Source organism: Sminthopsis crassicaudata, chromosome 2 (genome assembly GCF_048593235.1).
Source record: "Sminthopsis crassicaudata isolate SCR6 chromosome 2, ASM4859323v1, whole genome shotgun sequence".
Classification (NCBI taxonomy): Eukaryota; Metazoa; Chordata; class Mammalia; order Dasyuromorphia; family Dasyuridae; genus Sminthopsis; species Sminthopsis crassicaudata.
Window position 1 is genome coordinate 629,421,999 of NC_133618.1, and position 17,131 is coordinate 629,439,129.

Here is a 17,131-nt window from a genome sequence, read left to right on the forward strand (position 1 = left end):
GGCCCCATAAGGAAAATCCATCTAGAGTTTTTGGTAACTGAGACTTAGACATGAATTGCCATCATAAACCCTCTATTTCTATAAACTCCTTATGAATCAGCCTCTTCTATGTTTCTGTAAAATTTATTGTTGGCTGAGTTCATGTGATGTTGTCCATCTTGAATCTAAGTTGTTTTATAGGCTATGTACAGAGAGAAAGAAACTTTACCTTCTCTTATACAAATCCAGTAGTGTATACTTATCAGGCTTTATTATTGTTTGGTGAAATAACATTGTGTGTGTGTGTATCCTTCTTTTACCAAGCTGTTAATTCTCTTTTGATAACTATCTCGCAATCTTTGTTCTTTCTTCAGTTTTTCTCTGCCACTCTGCCACTCTCATTGACTTTTAAAGTCATGCTTTTATTCTTTTTAAAAAGCGGTCTTTAAGTCTTTTAGGACTTCTTGTTGGGCTTAGATGTCCAATTTGCATTCTTTCAGGTTCTATTGTTTCTTCTGAGTTTGTGTCTTGAGCTTCCTTGTCCCCATAGTAGCTTTTATGGTCAGGTTCTTTTTTTTTTTTTTTTTTTTTTTTTTTTCCCTTCATTTTTTCCAGCTTTTTTTGACTTTGAACTTTGTTGTAATTGGACTCTGTCCTCCTTTAGAAGGGAGAAAGTGTTGGAACTCTGTCTTCCCAGAAATCAGCTGGAGTCAGGATCACTAAACGTCTTTATTCTTGATCTTTTACGGTCAAGGTCAGGCGGTTAGGCCTACCTACCTCACACACACCTTCCCCCCTCAAACGCCACAAGAGACTGAGCGTGAGCGTCTCCATTTCCTCTTCCTCCTCCTCCTCCCACACACGTCACTTCCCCCTCTTTGTCCCACCAATCAAGTCAGCACAGAACAGCTGGGGAGGGTCAACCTTCAAACAAGTTAATAGGGAACCTTCCAATTGGCAATTAGTCTCACGTGTTCCATTATCCAAATGCATTTGCTCAGTTCTAGCCCTTTACAAGAAAGAGATAACTGACCTGAGCTTCTGTATGTTATGTCCAGCTTGATCTGGAGGACTGTAGGTTTGTAGTCCCTCCAAAGTAGTGTAATGTGGGGAGAGGTCTGGTCACTACTTTCTTGGGCAGCATTCTTCTCTTAATTGCTCTTCTCTGCCTGGGCTTGTGACCCAGAACTGGGTAATAGGTGCATCAGATCCCAAGCCCAGTGCTAGAACAGGGATCTTCACCAGATGCTCAGTCCCCTTATTATCCCTGAGTCCTGATGTCGCTGCTGTCTGCCCTCACCACCACCACTTGGAGCCACTGCTGCCTTGCCCAGTTCTTGCTTCAATGTCTGCACACCTCTATCTTCATAAGGTTGCTGAGGCTGGAAAAATGGCTCACTGTGACTTTCTCTTGTCTTTTCCACCCAAAATTCTGTTTGATGTTTTCTAAGGTCATTTTGTAGGAGATGTTTAGGGGGAGGTTTAACAGTGATGATCTTTCACTTCACTATCTTGACAGAGACTATCTTGTTCCAAAAGTATTTCTTTAATTTTTTGACCTATTTCTCATGTTTTACAGAGTTCTCTAAAACCTCCTTTGGATGTAGAAACTTTAATTTATTTTATAATTGCTTTAGGATGATGGGCCCTGTTAAGTTTTTTGTAAATATCATGTATTTTTTTGTTTGGCTGCTTTTAAAATCTGTGGTTTATTTTTATAAGTCCAAAACAGTATATAAATGTATTCATTCTTCCTATTTGTTTTTGAAATATCAGTAATTCTCTTCATGTATTCATTTATGGTTTTTTGAGGTTTTTTTTTTATTCTGATGTGTCTTGGCTGAGAGAGACCAAGATATTTGTAGATAATTGCCTTCATCTACTGGTTCAATGTAACCTACTGTAAGCTGGAAGTCGTCAGTCTCTATTTTTCCTTGTCATACATTTAGGATTTTATATTGTTGATATTTTGATATTGTTGAAGAAAGTCTCTCTGAATTGAATGAGCTATTTAATTTATTTTTAATAATTTATTTTCAGTAAAGCTTGATATTTTTCATATGCATCAAGTACACATATGTTCAAGTTGGTAGGATATTTTGGTTCAACTCCTATAATAACATAACTCATGTTTAAAAGAACAGTTAACAGATTTAAGACTAGACAGCCATTTCTATTATTTTCACCTCCATTGTTTTTGCCTTATTTTGTAAATGTTACTGTTTAGATCTTGTTTAATTTAAAATTACAAAGAATTCATTCAGTTTAACAAATGTTAAATTCAAGTAAATATATTAACGAGAATTCAGAATTTGAACACGAATTGGTGACATCTTAGATTTTTTTTTTTTGGAGGAGTGGGGGACAAAACATTGGGATTAAGTGACTTGTTCAGGATCACACAGCTAGTCAGTGTCAAATGTTTGAAGTTCCCACTTAACTGTCCCAGACATCTTGGGATTTAAAATTTTCCATGGCTGTTCTAGTCTTTTAGATAATAACTAACTTGAGAATTTAATATTGTTTAAATAGAGATGATAGAAGACAATATGATGCTTCAGTACCTTATACCATAGATAGATTTAGGAAATCATTCCATATTAAGAATATTTGATAGAATATTTGCAAATCTATGTTTAAAGTTACTTCAGAAAATAGTTATGGATTAGTGTAGAAAGAACTTGCTTATGATTTTTCTGGAGCAGAGGATTGGCAGACTCACTTTCAAGGAGTGGGAGAGGGACATTTTGACATTTTCAGATAAGTTTTAATATACTTAATTTAGAAACATGTTTAAAAGAATTGTATGTATATAGCCTTTATCAGATTGCTTGGGGAGAGAGGAGATAAGGGAAAGAGGGAAAAAATTTGGAACCCCAAACCTTACAAAAATGAATACGGAAAATTTTTTTTACATATATTCGAAAAAACAAAATACTGTTGAGAAAAAGAAAACTTTAGAATATTTGCAAATGTAAAAGTCAGTCAGCATCTCTCCATCCCCGCTTCCTAAGTACTTGCTTGGGTTTGGCTCTCTGGCCCTTGTTGGCCCACTCTAGAATATCTTTTGGAGGAATCTGTTAGATATAAAACACCAGATTTGATAATACTCAAAGAAGGGGTGAGCAGTATCTTAAAAATCTCACCCAGGATTGAAATGGAAAGTTTTAGACTGGAGGTTTTCCCTCCAGATACCAACTTCACTTTATTACTTTTTTTTTTTTTTGACAGCCCAAGTCACATTCTGCTTAGAGAGGTTGCCTGGCATAGTAGATAGTTGGCTACCCTTGGAGTTAGAAAGTTCTGGCTTCAAGCCTTTTTTCTGCCATATTAGCTTCATGACTATGGGTAAGTTACTCAAATTCTTAGTGCCCTGTGGGATTCTCAAAGATTTAAATGATGGAGTCACCCACTTTTATTGGTAGAAGTTGTTTCCATGCTGAAAATTCCCCATGCATCTGAAATGAGATTTCAGACCCAAACAAATCATTTTAAATATCATCTTAAGCCTGTTTTAACAGCATAGCTTCTAGGTTGGCTATGACTGTTGACAGATTTCTAGCTCTATCCTACTGCAGTAGGGACACTCTGTAAGATATTTCTATATTAAGTTTTAGATTAGATTGATGTCTTCTGAGATCCCTTTTAATACTAAGGTTATGATTCTGGGAACCCGGAATAAGAAGTGGCAGCTTAAAGGTCAGCAAGATCAATATGAAATAGAATGAATAGTAGAGGGTCTGATTAAATGACAAAAATATAATTTCAACTCCTAGTACATATTTCTGTCTCTGAGGCTTGGTAGAATGTGTCTATGCATTGACAGGGCCTGGTTATAACATGTTCTGGCTGAGGAATGGGTATCCTTTATGATCATGGTGGTTGAAACTTCTCTAGTATTTGGCCAGGGAAAATCCTTAGAAGTTCCCAGTGAGGGCCCAGAAAGTTTTGGCATTGTATACAGAAGTAGATTTTGCTTATCAAATATGATTTATAAAATATTTAGATTTGACTTCAGGTTGAATATAAAATAATAAATCATATTAACAACATTAAGGATCATATTAGGTGATTATGTCACTATAATCAGTGTATCTATATACTGTAATTAAATCAATATAATTTATACAAATTCAGACCAAATAATTGGAAATACACTGATGTGTAGATCAAGCTAATGTATTACAAATAACAGCACTACCTAAATGAATTTATTTATTCAATTCTAATCCCACAAAACTCCCAAAAGAAAATTTTGTTGTTTTGCTAGAAAAAAAAAAATAAAATGTATGTGAAGAGAATAAAAGATCAATAATTTCAATAATGATAAAAAGTGGGAAGAAAAGGATCTTAATCAGTGCCAGATCTTAAATTATACTACAGAGTCATAGGCATTAAAATGGTTTGGTAGTATTTTTTTAAAAGAGGTTGTTCAATGGGACAGAGTAAGCTCCATGATATACAGAACAAACAAGTACAGTAACCTAGTATTTGATAAATCTGAAGACCCCAATTCTTGGGGAAGGATTCTGTATTTGGCAAAAACTGTTGTAAAACTGGACAGCAGACTAGGCAATGTTAGATTTAGACTAATACCTTACTATATACACCAAAATAAATGTTAAATGGATACATGGCCTAAATATAAAAACAGAAAATCATCAATTAAAGCAGCAAAGAATAAAGAACCTTTCAAATCTATGGTTAGGGAAAGAGTTCATTACTTAAATTGATGGAATCACAGAAGGTAAAATAAAAAAAAAATGGGTTATATAAAATTATAAAACTTCTTTGCAGATAAATCTAATGTAAAAAAATTGGAAAGGAAACCAGTAACAGAAAAAATATTTGCAATGTTTCTCTGATTAAGGTATCAGATCAAGATATACATACACACGTGTGTGTGTGTGTGTGTGTGTGTGTGTGTGTGTGTATGTAAGTAGATAAGTGTAGCTAGGTAGATATAGTCGTTTTTGTTGTTGTTTGTCCTTGTTTCTTGAAGAGGACCTGGATGCAGTGTGGGAGGTCTGGGCCTTTTTAGGCCTAGTTCTTTATCAGGTCTCAATTTGCCCTGAGGTAAGATCCAATCATTGATTAAGGCTAAGAAATTAGGCTTCTTTTACCTAATCCAAAGTCCCTCAGGGTTTCTGGCCAAAACAGCAACTATTGATATTTATATTCACTGTGAGGCAATCAGGGCCCCAAAAGTGACCATCTCGGGTTGTCCTGGGAGTTATTATTGGTCAGTCTGTGAGATCCAGAGTGTTGGGTTTAAGACATGATATTACCATAAATTCTAAGATCTCTTGCAATATTTTAGTGAGCAAAACTTACATTTCTTTGGGAGAGCACCCACAAATAAGGTGATGATACCCAGTGTGGACAGAGGCAAGGGAAAAGAAAGAAGAAAAAGAAGGGAGCTGTGTGGCCCAGCTGACAGTGGGGGGGGGGGGCAGCTTCTACTCCTAGTTTCAGAAGCTGTTGTTTGTCCTTTGTTCTTGAAGAGGTTCGTGACCTCAGGAAGGTGATAGATTGGATTTAAATGAGAGAGGACTGGGCAAGGGCCATCTTCAGTTGTTTTGATCTATCTCTTGCCACTGGACTCCAAAAGGTAGGAGTGTGTGTGTGTGTGTGTGTGTGTGTGTGTAGATATGGAAGTGATGAAAATTTATAAAACTATTGAATGAATGGTCAAAGGATATGAACAGGTACTTTTCAAAGGAATAATTATATTAATAACCATGTGGGAAAATGCTCCAAATCACTAAGAAATTAGAAAAATGAAAATTAAAGCAACTTTGAGATTCTATTTTATACTTATCAGATTAACAAAGATGATAAAAGAGGAAATTGGTAAATGTTAGACTGTGGATGGATGTACACACACACAGATGGATATGAATTGGTCTGACCATTCTGAAAAGCAATTTGGAACTCTTTCCTAAAAGTTATTAAATTTGGGCCTGGTTTACCACTACTAGGCCCACACCTGTGAAGAAATCAGAGACACATTTTAAAAAATCTATTTACATAAAAAACATTTTAGCGGGTTTTTTTATAGTAGCTAAAATTTGGAAAGTAAAGGATATCTTCCTAGTAGTTAACCACTAAAGAAATTTTACTATAAATGTAATATAATAATATTGTGCTATAAGAAATTATGAAATGTGAGAGTTTCAAAGGAAATGGAGACTTTTATGCACTAATGTGGGGCTAATTTTTTTACTTAATAGTATTTTATTTTTTTCCAATTACATGTTTATTTTTGTTAGATTTTGAGTTACAATTTTTTTTTCTCTCTCTTTCCCCAGGACAGCAAGTAATCTGATATAGGTTATACAGGTACAATCATTTTAAACATATTGTGAATGAAAAATCAGAGCAAAAAGTAAAAACCATGAGAAAAAAAGATGAAAATATTATGCTTCCATCTAAATTCAGTCTATAGTTCCTTCTTTGAATGTGGATGGCTTGTACTTTACAAAGATCATTTTGGCAGCCAAGTGGAGGGTGGATTGGATGGGGAGAGACATGAGGCAGGGAGACCAATTAGGAGGCTTTTATAATAATTCAGATGAGATATAGCTTGAGTGAAGCTGGTAACTTTGTGAGAGAAGAAAGGGGTAAAATGTCTGACAGGATTTTTCAGTGGCTTTGCTGTTTAGGGTGAATGAAAGATGGCAACGACCTTGCAAGTTTGGGTGACTAGAGTGATAGAGGTGCCATCTTCAGTGAAAGAACTGTTTAGAAGGGAGAGGATTTGCTGAGAAAAAGATTGAATTTAGTTTGGGTACCATCTGACTTTGAGATGCCTATGTAACATCTATCATCCAGTTATCTCAAAGGTAGTGGATGACATGGAACTGAAGCTCAAGAAAGCGACTATAGCAGGATATATGCACATCTGGAGCGCATCAATGTAGAAGATGCGAATTGAACCTACTGGAGATGATGAGTTCACCAAGATTTTAGAGAGGTGAGCAAAAGAGAGGTCATCAAAGAGGTTTGGGGATATTCATATAGAAGTATGGAAAAGCAAGGCAGCAACCAGCTAGGTGGCAAAAAGGACCTGACTGGCAATTGGATGGAAAGTAAGATGCCCCTGATGACAGGAATGCACATTTTTTGTATCACATTGTATATTCAATACCATATTGGGTATTTAAAAATGCTTATTGATTGTTTGATAAAGAACATTGAATTTTCTGAGGAGAAGGTCCTTACTCTAAGACATGACTTAATAGTGGATAGAAATCAAATGGAAGGGTTTCAAGATGAGAATTTGCAGTATGAGCTTCTAAGATGAAGAGGTTTTTGTGGCAAGGTAGAGGAAGGCTGGAGAATCAGAGGACATCCTGAAGAGCTGGGCAGATTTTATGACAAAAGGAGAAGATGGATAATAGATGAACTGCCAGAATACTCCACTGATGCCCTTGCAATATCAGGAGAAAGCAAGGAAAGCCTATCAGGAGTTAAATGTTTGCAGGACATAGATGAAAGTTGTACAAGATGGTTTGGGTTGGTGCCGTGTGCTTTTGGAATGAACTTCAGAATCTGTGAGATTATAGTTTGATTTGAGTATATTTCATAATTACCCAAGTTTACCTTGTTTCTCTCCAACAGAACATAATATTCTTGAGGCCAGGGACCATTTACTTTTTTGTCTTTGCTTTCCTAGCACCTAGGACAGTGTCTGCCTTAAGTAGAAGTACAAACTAAATAAATTTTTTTTGGATAAACCAATGCACTTATGGCATAGACCCAAGGTCCTTAATTATCCTGGTTACTTTCCAGTTCTAAATATTTGACTTTACAGAGTTTGGAATTCTGCCAATTCCTTTAATCCATATAAATGTCTTATTTTCCTGGCCAGAATTCTCAAGACTTTTACTTCCTTAATCTACCATTCTACCTCCACCTTCCTTTCACTGCCAAAGATCTTAAAAAAGTAGTCTACATTCAGTGCTTCCACTCTCTCATTTCTCAATCTCTCTCTTTTAAATCATCTGTTGTCTGGTTTGGAGCCTCATCATTCAATTGGAGTTGCCCTTCCCAAAATTACACTGATCTTTAAATCTTGCCAATCAATCCTATTCTTCCCTAATCTCATTGTGGCATTGGACACTGGATCACCTTCTAGATAGTCTTGCTTCTTTAGGTTTTCATGACACTGATCTATCCTGGTTTTCCTATCTGGCCCACTGCTTTGTCTCAGCCTTCTTTGACAGTTCATCATTCATGCCACTCCCACTATTGGTGTTCTCAAAACTCTGTCCTGGTTCCCTTTTACTTGTTACTGCATAATATCTCACTTGGTGGTCTCACTGTTTTTCATATGTACAGTTGTAATTTATAAACAGATGATTTCCAGATCTACATATCTACCTTTAATCTCTCTTGCTCTAAAGTCACGCATCAACAACTGCCCTGTGCCTTTTCTCTGGCTGTCTTCCATATCTGGAATGCTATACTCTTTCATCTTTGCCTCTTAAGGTCTCTGGCTTTTGACAGTGATGGCATTATGACAAATTCACTGATCATATGTGAACTTAGAGGGAAATGTTTCTTAACCTTTTGGTCCCAGGATCTCTTCACACTCTTAAAAATAATGGAAGACCCTTCCAGCAAGCTTTTATTAGTCATCTGTTGATATTTACCATGTTAGAAATGAAAAGTCTTCACATTATTATGAAAATAATTTTTACCTTAGTGACCCTCCCACTGATAGAGTCTTGAGGATACCCAAAAGTCCTCACTTTATACTTTGGTAACTACTAGTGTAGGTTGAATCTAAACAGCACAAATGATATTTGTTCTAGTTGACTGGATTACTCTTTTTTTTTTATTAATTTTATAATTATAACTTTTTTTTGATAGTACATATGCATAGGTAATTTTTTTTAAACAACATTATCCCTTGTACTCACATCTATTCTGAATTTTTCCCCTCCTTCCCTCCACCCCCTCCCCTAGATGGCAGCCATTCCTATACATATTAAAATATGTTATAGTATATCCTAGGTACAATATATATGTGCAGAACCAAATCTTGTTGTTGTTGCAAAGGAAGAATGGGATTCGGAAGGTAAAAATAATCTGGGGAGAAAAACAAAAAATGCTCACAGTTTACACTTATTTCCCAGTGTTCCTTTTCTGGATGTAGCTGATTCTGTCCATCATTGATTAATTGGGATTGGATTAGCTCTTCTCTATGTTGAAGATATCCATTTCCATCAGAATGCATCCTCATACAGTATCATTGTTGAAGTGTATAATGATCTCTTAGTTCTATTCATTTCACTCAGCATTAGTTGATGTAAGTCTCTCCAAGCCTCTCTGTATTCATCCTATTGGTCATTTCTTACAGAGCAGTAATATTCCATAACCTTCATATACCATAATTTACCCAACCATTCTCCAATTGATGGACATCCATTCATCTTCCAGCTTCTAGCCACTATGAAAAGGGCTGCCACAAACGTTTTGGCACATACAGGTCTCTTTCCGCTCTTTAGTATTTCTTTGGGATATAAGCCCAGTAGTAGTATGGCTGGGTCAAAGGGTATGCATATTTTGATAACTTTTTGGGCATAATTCCAGATTGCTCTCCAGAATGGTTGGATTCTTTTACAGCTCCACCAACAATGTATTAGTGTCCCTGGGTTACTCTTGAGAGTGAAAATCTTTCTAAGTTTCCAAATTCTTAAGTTTTATATTAATTTAAGTATTATCTCAGAATGTATTTTTATTTGGCTTCAAACTGAGAAAACTCACATTTGTTATGCTTTTTGTGGTTTATTATTTTTTTGTGAGAACAGAGCTTTTTTTTTTTTTTTTTTTTTTTTTTTTAACAGTGATTGCATATTATCTTAAAATTATTCAGGAAGATTTAGAGAATGTTACTGTTAAAGTGTCAATATTTTTGAATCCTCTCCTTTGCTGATGTACTAAAAGACCACTTTTAATGATATTCTTTTGAATTTAAATGTTTGTTAAGCCCTAACATCCCAAAGAAAAGTATTATTTTTATGTGTGATTCTTTCCAGAATGGAGTAAAATGAGTACAGCTGCACAATTATGTGACATAGTATTAGAAGTATTTAATAGACTTCACTGTTCATATTTTAGACACCATATCATAGTAGAGGCAGAGTGATGGAATGCAAAGGAAAATGAGTTTGGAATCAAGACCTAGGCTCAGAATCTGGCTCTTGCTTCTCATTGTCTAGATAAACTTGAACAAAGCCCTTACTCGACCTCCTTTTTCTCTTCCAACAAATGAAGAGTTTGGAATAAAGGCTCACCAAAGGCTGCAGAATACAAAGGAACCTCTGAGACCATCCAGTTCAACTCATACTTCTGTGATAAGCCTGGCAGGTAGTCATTTAGCCTTTTCTTGAAAATCTCCATGTACAAAGGAAATCAATCACCTTCTGAGCCAATGGATTCCACTTTTAAACAGTTCTAATAATTTTCCTTATGACCTTTTATACTACCTATTTCAAATTCTATTTTCTCATGCTTGAAAACAAGTCCTTTTTCCATCTTCAAATCCTTGAAGATGGCTAACTTGTGCCTTCTAAGTCTTTCTTTGACAGGTCCACTGCCTTCAGTCAGTTATGGATATAAGCCTCTTCATTCTCCTGATTGTCTTCCTTTGGACATTTTTTTTCTCACAAAAATACAGAATTGAAGCAGATATTTCACTTGTGATCTTACCAGGGAGACAAAAAAAAAAAACCCAGCAAAACTGTTACCTCCCTATTCTAGGGCACTAATCTTTTTTTTTTTTTTTTAATTCATTGCCTAATTGCATTAATTTCTTTAACTGATGCATCATATTGTTGAGCCATGGGCTTTTAATTCATCCTGAGATCTTTTCTAGATGAATTACTCACTAAACAAATTTCTCTCATTATTCTCATAGAATTGACTTTTTGGACCAAATATATAGGACTTTGTGTTTATTCTTATTAAAATTAATCTTACTAGTATCAATCTAACACTTTAGATTCCTCTAATTCATTGTATTAGCTCCCCCTCCCAGTTTTTGTTATTTATAGATTTCATGGGTATTTTATAAAAAACCTCTTAATTCTGTCATCATATTCCATATTCTCAACACAAGACCTGGAACAAAATAGGTGCTTTTTATATGCTTGCTTGTCTAATGAATGGATATATCTGTGTCCTTAATCTAAATCATTGATAAAACTGTTAAACAGCCTAGGAATAAATGCAGATGCTGTAATGTTCTCTGTTTCGGTTTTCTTGGGGTCTCTGGAAGCAGCCTTAATTTCAGTTCAGTAAAATCACCACAAGTGCAACCAGGTGTTAAAGTCCAAATCCTTTATATATCTCTTTCAAAATCTTGTTTCCTTTCCTGGGGCCTGGTTAACTTTCTTAGAGGCCTGTCTCTCTCCTTGGTTCCTAAAACTTGAGCTTCTGCCGCCAGTCCTTTGTGTTCTCTGCCTCTGCCAACTTCTCGAGATCCTCCTGAATGTGTCTTGGTTTCTGTGGAGGAGGCAGGAGGACCATCCCTACGGTCTCTTTTCTTCCAGTTCTGTCTCTCCCTGAGTTTGTCCGAGCTTATATGCTCTCTTATCATAGGTGTGAATCTTGTGAAACTATATTAAGTACTAAGTACATGTACTGAACTACCATTGTCTTTATCAAGTCCACTGACTTATAACCTTGTAAGAATCCTTTGTTTCAAGTTCAGAGTTCTGACCCATAACAAGATGCCAGAGTTATTCTGCTGGCTATGGCTTTCCAAACTTATTGCACTTTGAATCTAGCCAAGTGATTAGTTCCAAATCCATCCATTTGTCTATTTATCTAGTCATATTGCTGTATATCTATTACACAAGAATGGTTTGACACTCTTTTGTGAACTGCTTTCCTAAAATCTAGACAAACTTGATCTACAGCATTCCCCTAATCAAGCAAACTTGTAGGACAGTTAGAAAAGGAAATGGCTAATTGAGCATTTTCTCTTCCTGATGAAATCATCCTAGCCGACTTATTTTTCCTTTGCTATATGTTGACTCACTTTCCTTTAACAATATGTTCTAGAATTTTGCTGGGTATCTACAACCAAGTTCACTGGATCTGATCTCTTGCTTTTTTTTTGAAACCAGAGCATAATCCAGTCTGAGGTATAGCACTACTCCTGTCCACCACAGTCTTTCAAAGAATGACTGTCAGTCACGGGAGTCTTTGAAGAATTGTCTTGTATTGCTAAGGAGTGATAATTTGCACAAGAACCTATTTCAGGAACTATTTATTTTCCAAATTTGAATGTATCTTGTAAAGCAATGAAGAATCGAACTGTTCCTTGATACACATTGATGCTTTTAATAGGGAAGTGGGATGGCTTATATATCATGTTAATTGAAATGAGAAGGAAATGAATCAATTTATCCATTGATATAGCATCTTCTGGTTCAGGTATAGTTGTCTGGTTTTAGCCTCTCTGGGAAAAAATTGAACTAGCATAGCAAATTAATAATTTCTAATTAAAACATCCTTTATAGGGAATAATATATTATAATTCTCTGTCCTACTTAGGTGTTTTATCATTGAATCAATTTTATGCCATTTTATTTGTTTTTCTAAGTAATTTTTTCTCTTGAAAAATGCTCTCAGGCTATGGTGATTTTATATAGTAAGCTTGGGCCATATTTCACTATCAATGCTGTTAGATTATTTTTTTCTGCAGACTTATGTTTTATACTCATAGCCTCTTTCATAGAATTGTAGAATCTTCAAATTAAGTGGAACCTCACAGTTCCTATAGCTTCAACCCTTTTATAGTTCTAGGTTTGACACTGATATTCTTAAATTAGATGACTTTGATGCTATATACTGTGAATTATTCATGGAGTAAGGATAAAGATCAAAGGGAGTACATATGAGGATATTGGCCCTAAAGTTAAAATATATGATTCATCATCAGTATGGCTGACATATAATGTAGATTTCTAATCTCTTAATGAATCTTTGTTTGACTTATCTGAAATAGATGAATATTTACAAAAATATAAATTCCACAGATTAACAGAAAAGGAAATAAATTACTTTAATAACCCCATTTTAGAAAAAGAAATTGAACAAGCCATCAATGAACTACCTAAGAAAAAAAAATCTCCAGGGCCAGATGGATATACATGTGAATTCTACCAAATATTTAAAGAATAATTGATTTTTATACTATGTAACCTATTTAGAAAAATAGGCAAAGGAGGAGTCCTGCCAAATTCCTTCTATGACACAAATGTGGTGCTGATACTTAAACTAGGAAGAGCCAGAAGAGGGAGAAAATTACAGACCAATCTCCCTAATGAATATTGATGCAAAAATTTTAAATAAAATGTTAGCAAAGAGATTACAGTAATTTATCAGCAAGATAATATACTATGATCAAGTGGGATTTATACCAGGAATGCAGAGCTGGTTCAGTATAAAGATAGTTATTGACATAATTGACCATATCAGTAGCAAAACTAAGAAATTAAATGATAATCTCTGTAGATGCAGAAAAAGCTTTTGACAAAATATAACACTCATTCCTATTAAAAGCGCTAGAGCACATAGGAATAAATGGAGTTTTCTTAAAATGATAAGCAGCATCTATCTAAAACCATCAGCAGGCATTATTTGTGATGAGGAGAAGCTAGATGCATTCCCAGTAAGATCAGTAGTGAAACAAGAATGTCCATTATCACCACTGTTATTCAGTGTTGTACTAAAAATGTTGGCTTTAGCAATAAGAAAAGAAAAAGGAATTAAAAGGAGTTAGAGTAGGCAATGAGAAGATAAGTATCACTGTTTGCAGTTGATATGATGGTATACATAGAGAATCCTAGAGAATCATCCAAAAATATACTTGAAATAATTAACAGCTTTGGCAAAGTTGCAGAATATAAAACAAATCTCACACAAATCATCAGCATTTCTATATGTTACTAAGGAAACCCAGTAGCAAGAAATAGAAAGAGAAATTCCATTTAAAATAACTTGTAGGGAAATGGGTATTTTTCTTTCCCATTATGATTCATAGAATGTTAAAAAAAAGAACTGTATAACAAAAAATTTGGTTTTTTACATGTAATTGGGAGAATTGAAAAAAATATAGATTAAATACTACTAATAATTATAAAAATTTAAAAATAAGAATATTTGGGCCACAGCCAATCACATGAGGCCTGGACAGAACTGAGTGGAAGAACACACTTGGGCAGAAATGTTGTGGGAACATGCAGAAAGTATGGGCACACAGGTGGGTAGGTGGAGTTGGCAAAGATATCCTCTCTCATTGGTGTTGGAAGTCTGAAACCAAGTTTCCAATCTAGTGGTAGTATGCTGGAACTCTGTCTTCCCAGAAATCAGCTGGAGTCAGGATCACTAAACGTCTTTATTCTTGATCTTTTACGGTCAAGGTCAGGGGCTTAGGCCTAGCTACCTCACACACACCTTCCTCCCTCAAACGCCAGGAGAGACTGAGTCAGCTTCTGCATCTCACTTTCTCTTCCTCCTCCTACTCCTCCCACACACGTCACTCCCCCCTCTTTGTCCCACCAATCAAGTCAGCACAGAACAGCTGGGGAGGGTCAACCCTCAAACAAGTTAATAGGGAACCTTCCAATTGGCAATTAGTCTCACATGCTTCATTATCCAAGTGCATTGCTCAATTCTAGCCCTTTACAGTAGTATCCCTGGACTCTGTTCTGTTTTTACTTGAAGAGGTTTTTTTGGTTGTTTTGTTTTATATTTATTTGATTGTAGGTGGAATGGTTATAGAATATAGAGCACTGAACTTAGGAGCAAGAGCAGAGAGGGAAAGCACAGTACTGTACGATGAAGTTAAGTAGATTTTTTTGGAAGGCGGATTTCTTTAAGAATTCTTTTTGTAAAGTTGAATTTGGATAAAGTAAGAACCATCTGGATGTTTTTAAAATGAAACCAATAAACTTAAAAAAAATTAAATCGCATTATATCCTTTCTTTTCTTTCTTTCTTAACGTAGTTTACTATAGTCATAATATGCTATTGCTGAATAGCAGAAAAAATTTTGTTAGATGAAGCAATACTAGAGGGTGCAGTTAGTTCCTTAGGAATGATATTGTAAATATTTACGGTGAGTATTAATTATCTGAGACTATTTCTTGGGTGGATAGTAGGATTTTGTTATGATGTATTGATGTGATTTGAGAAATATCTTCTTTTAGCTATCCTTAGATGAAATAGACCTGGGCTCTTACACAATTTGGGGGAAATATGGGAGATATGCTTTGAATGAGAACATATTTAGATGAACGTGACACTTGTTGAACCCATATAATCTTGTTAAATGGACCGATGTCATCCTGAGGCAAGGCTACCTTTTTTTCCTCAGCCCTGTTTTGTATAATGTTTTCATCATCTATATTGCCAGTGCTCACCAAATTAATGAATAATCCATAGCTGGAAGGGCTAGATAGGTGAAAAAATTGAGATTACCAAACAACTTCAGCAGGCTAAAAGAGACAACTAAAAATAAATCAGCTGTTTTAGGGAGTAATCTAAATCCTATATATGGATTTGAAACTATCCAATTTGTGTTAGGTAAGATGGCATCATTTAACTAGACAGAAGGACCTGGAACTTTTATTGAACAGCAGAACTCATATGAGTCAGCAATATGACATAATTTTTAAAGCTTGTAAAAATTCGGCCTGTTAATATAGGACGTCATGTTCAAAAACATCGAGTCGATAATCTGTTCTCTATGCTCTGCTCTTCTCTGACTCTGGAGTCTTGTAATCATTGATTATATGATCTCATACCTCAGTGGGTCATGCGGGCTCCTCTTGGAAGTCATTGTAATCCTTCCATGGGGCCCATGGTGTGCTGTGGAGACTTTCTAGATTTCTTGATGGTTTTTGTGTACCACTGAAAACCAGGAGTTCTCCACTGACTATCCCTTACTTTCCCTTCCTGGCCAACCCACCTACTTTTCTACTCATCTGTTTCTTAGATATTATCTTCTACTCTGCTTCTCTTTTATTGTCAATGTGCTGCAGCCTATTTTTCATCACCACGTGTCTTTGTTGCCTTTTGTGTGATCTGTGCCCATACTGAGAGCACTGAAATTCAAATTCTGCTTGATTCTGATACTAGCTCAGTGACCCTGAGGAATTCACAACCTCCCTGATTCTGAGTCTCTTCACTTGTAATGTGCAAATAGTAAGAAATGTAGAAACTACCTCAGAGCTATCAGGCTCTGATGAGTGCTTTTGCAAAAACTTAAAATGAGATGTAAATGTCTGTGATTGGCCCATGTTTCTCATTCACATAATAAGCACCATTGGAGGCAAATGGTGCTTGAAAGCTGGGCTGTTGTTTCAGTGCTGAATCTTGGGAATCCTTAAAAGCCCTGTGATCTCCCCCCCTCAAAGCCACCTCCCAGTAGCCTCCCGACTTCTCAGGCTCCTCTTCCTTGCTGGGCTCATGGTCCATGGGCAGTGCTTGCTGTGTATACATGACACACATTCTGGTGATCCAGCCCTGAGGTGGACTTATCCACACAGATCTTTCTGTTTCATCACATTTCTAAAAGCCCCCAAGGGTTTGTCTTTGATCAAATAAAAACCCAGAAAGTTGAGGAAGGGCAAAAGGAGGTTTTTGTTATTTTCCTTTAAAGTTCTGTGTTAGCCTCTATGTTGATAGGGATGAGAGAGTTAGGGAGAGAAGGAATGGTTGGATTGCTTGCTAAGCGGGAAGACAATATTCTTATGCTAATCCAAAGCCTGGATAAGGAGCAAAGTAGCCATGCAAACAATGGAAGTGGAGCCAGAAAGTCTGCTCTGGAGTCTAGCATGCCTTGAAAAGCATGTCAGACTGGGCGCCGAGAGCCGCCTTGGGGAGGGGCTCAGGGAGAGAGGACTTGGACTCCGAGTTATTTTATGGAATTGGCTCCAGGCCAACAAGTTGAAAAATCCCAAACCTTACAAGTAGGAAGGAAAGATTGAAAGGAACAGGAAAGAATAACTGCAGTGTGTTTTCCAGCCAACTCTTTCCTGCTTAGCCTTTTCACAGAACTGTTGGTTCAGCTTTCTCTTATTCCTATAAAACAATTTACTCAGTGTCCCTTACACAAGCATATAAATGTT

At 36.0% G+C, this 17,131-nt stretch overlaps 1 protein-coding gene across 4 annotated transcripts in view; it reads left to right on the forward strand.

The window, feature by feature from the left end:
• The window catches only part of BMPR1A (bone morphogenetic protein receptor type 1A), a 111,515-nt gene that overhangs the window by 55,973 nt on the left and 38,411 nt on the right, over window positions 1-17,131 (forward strand). The window lies entirely within an intron of this gene.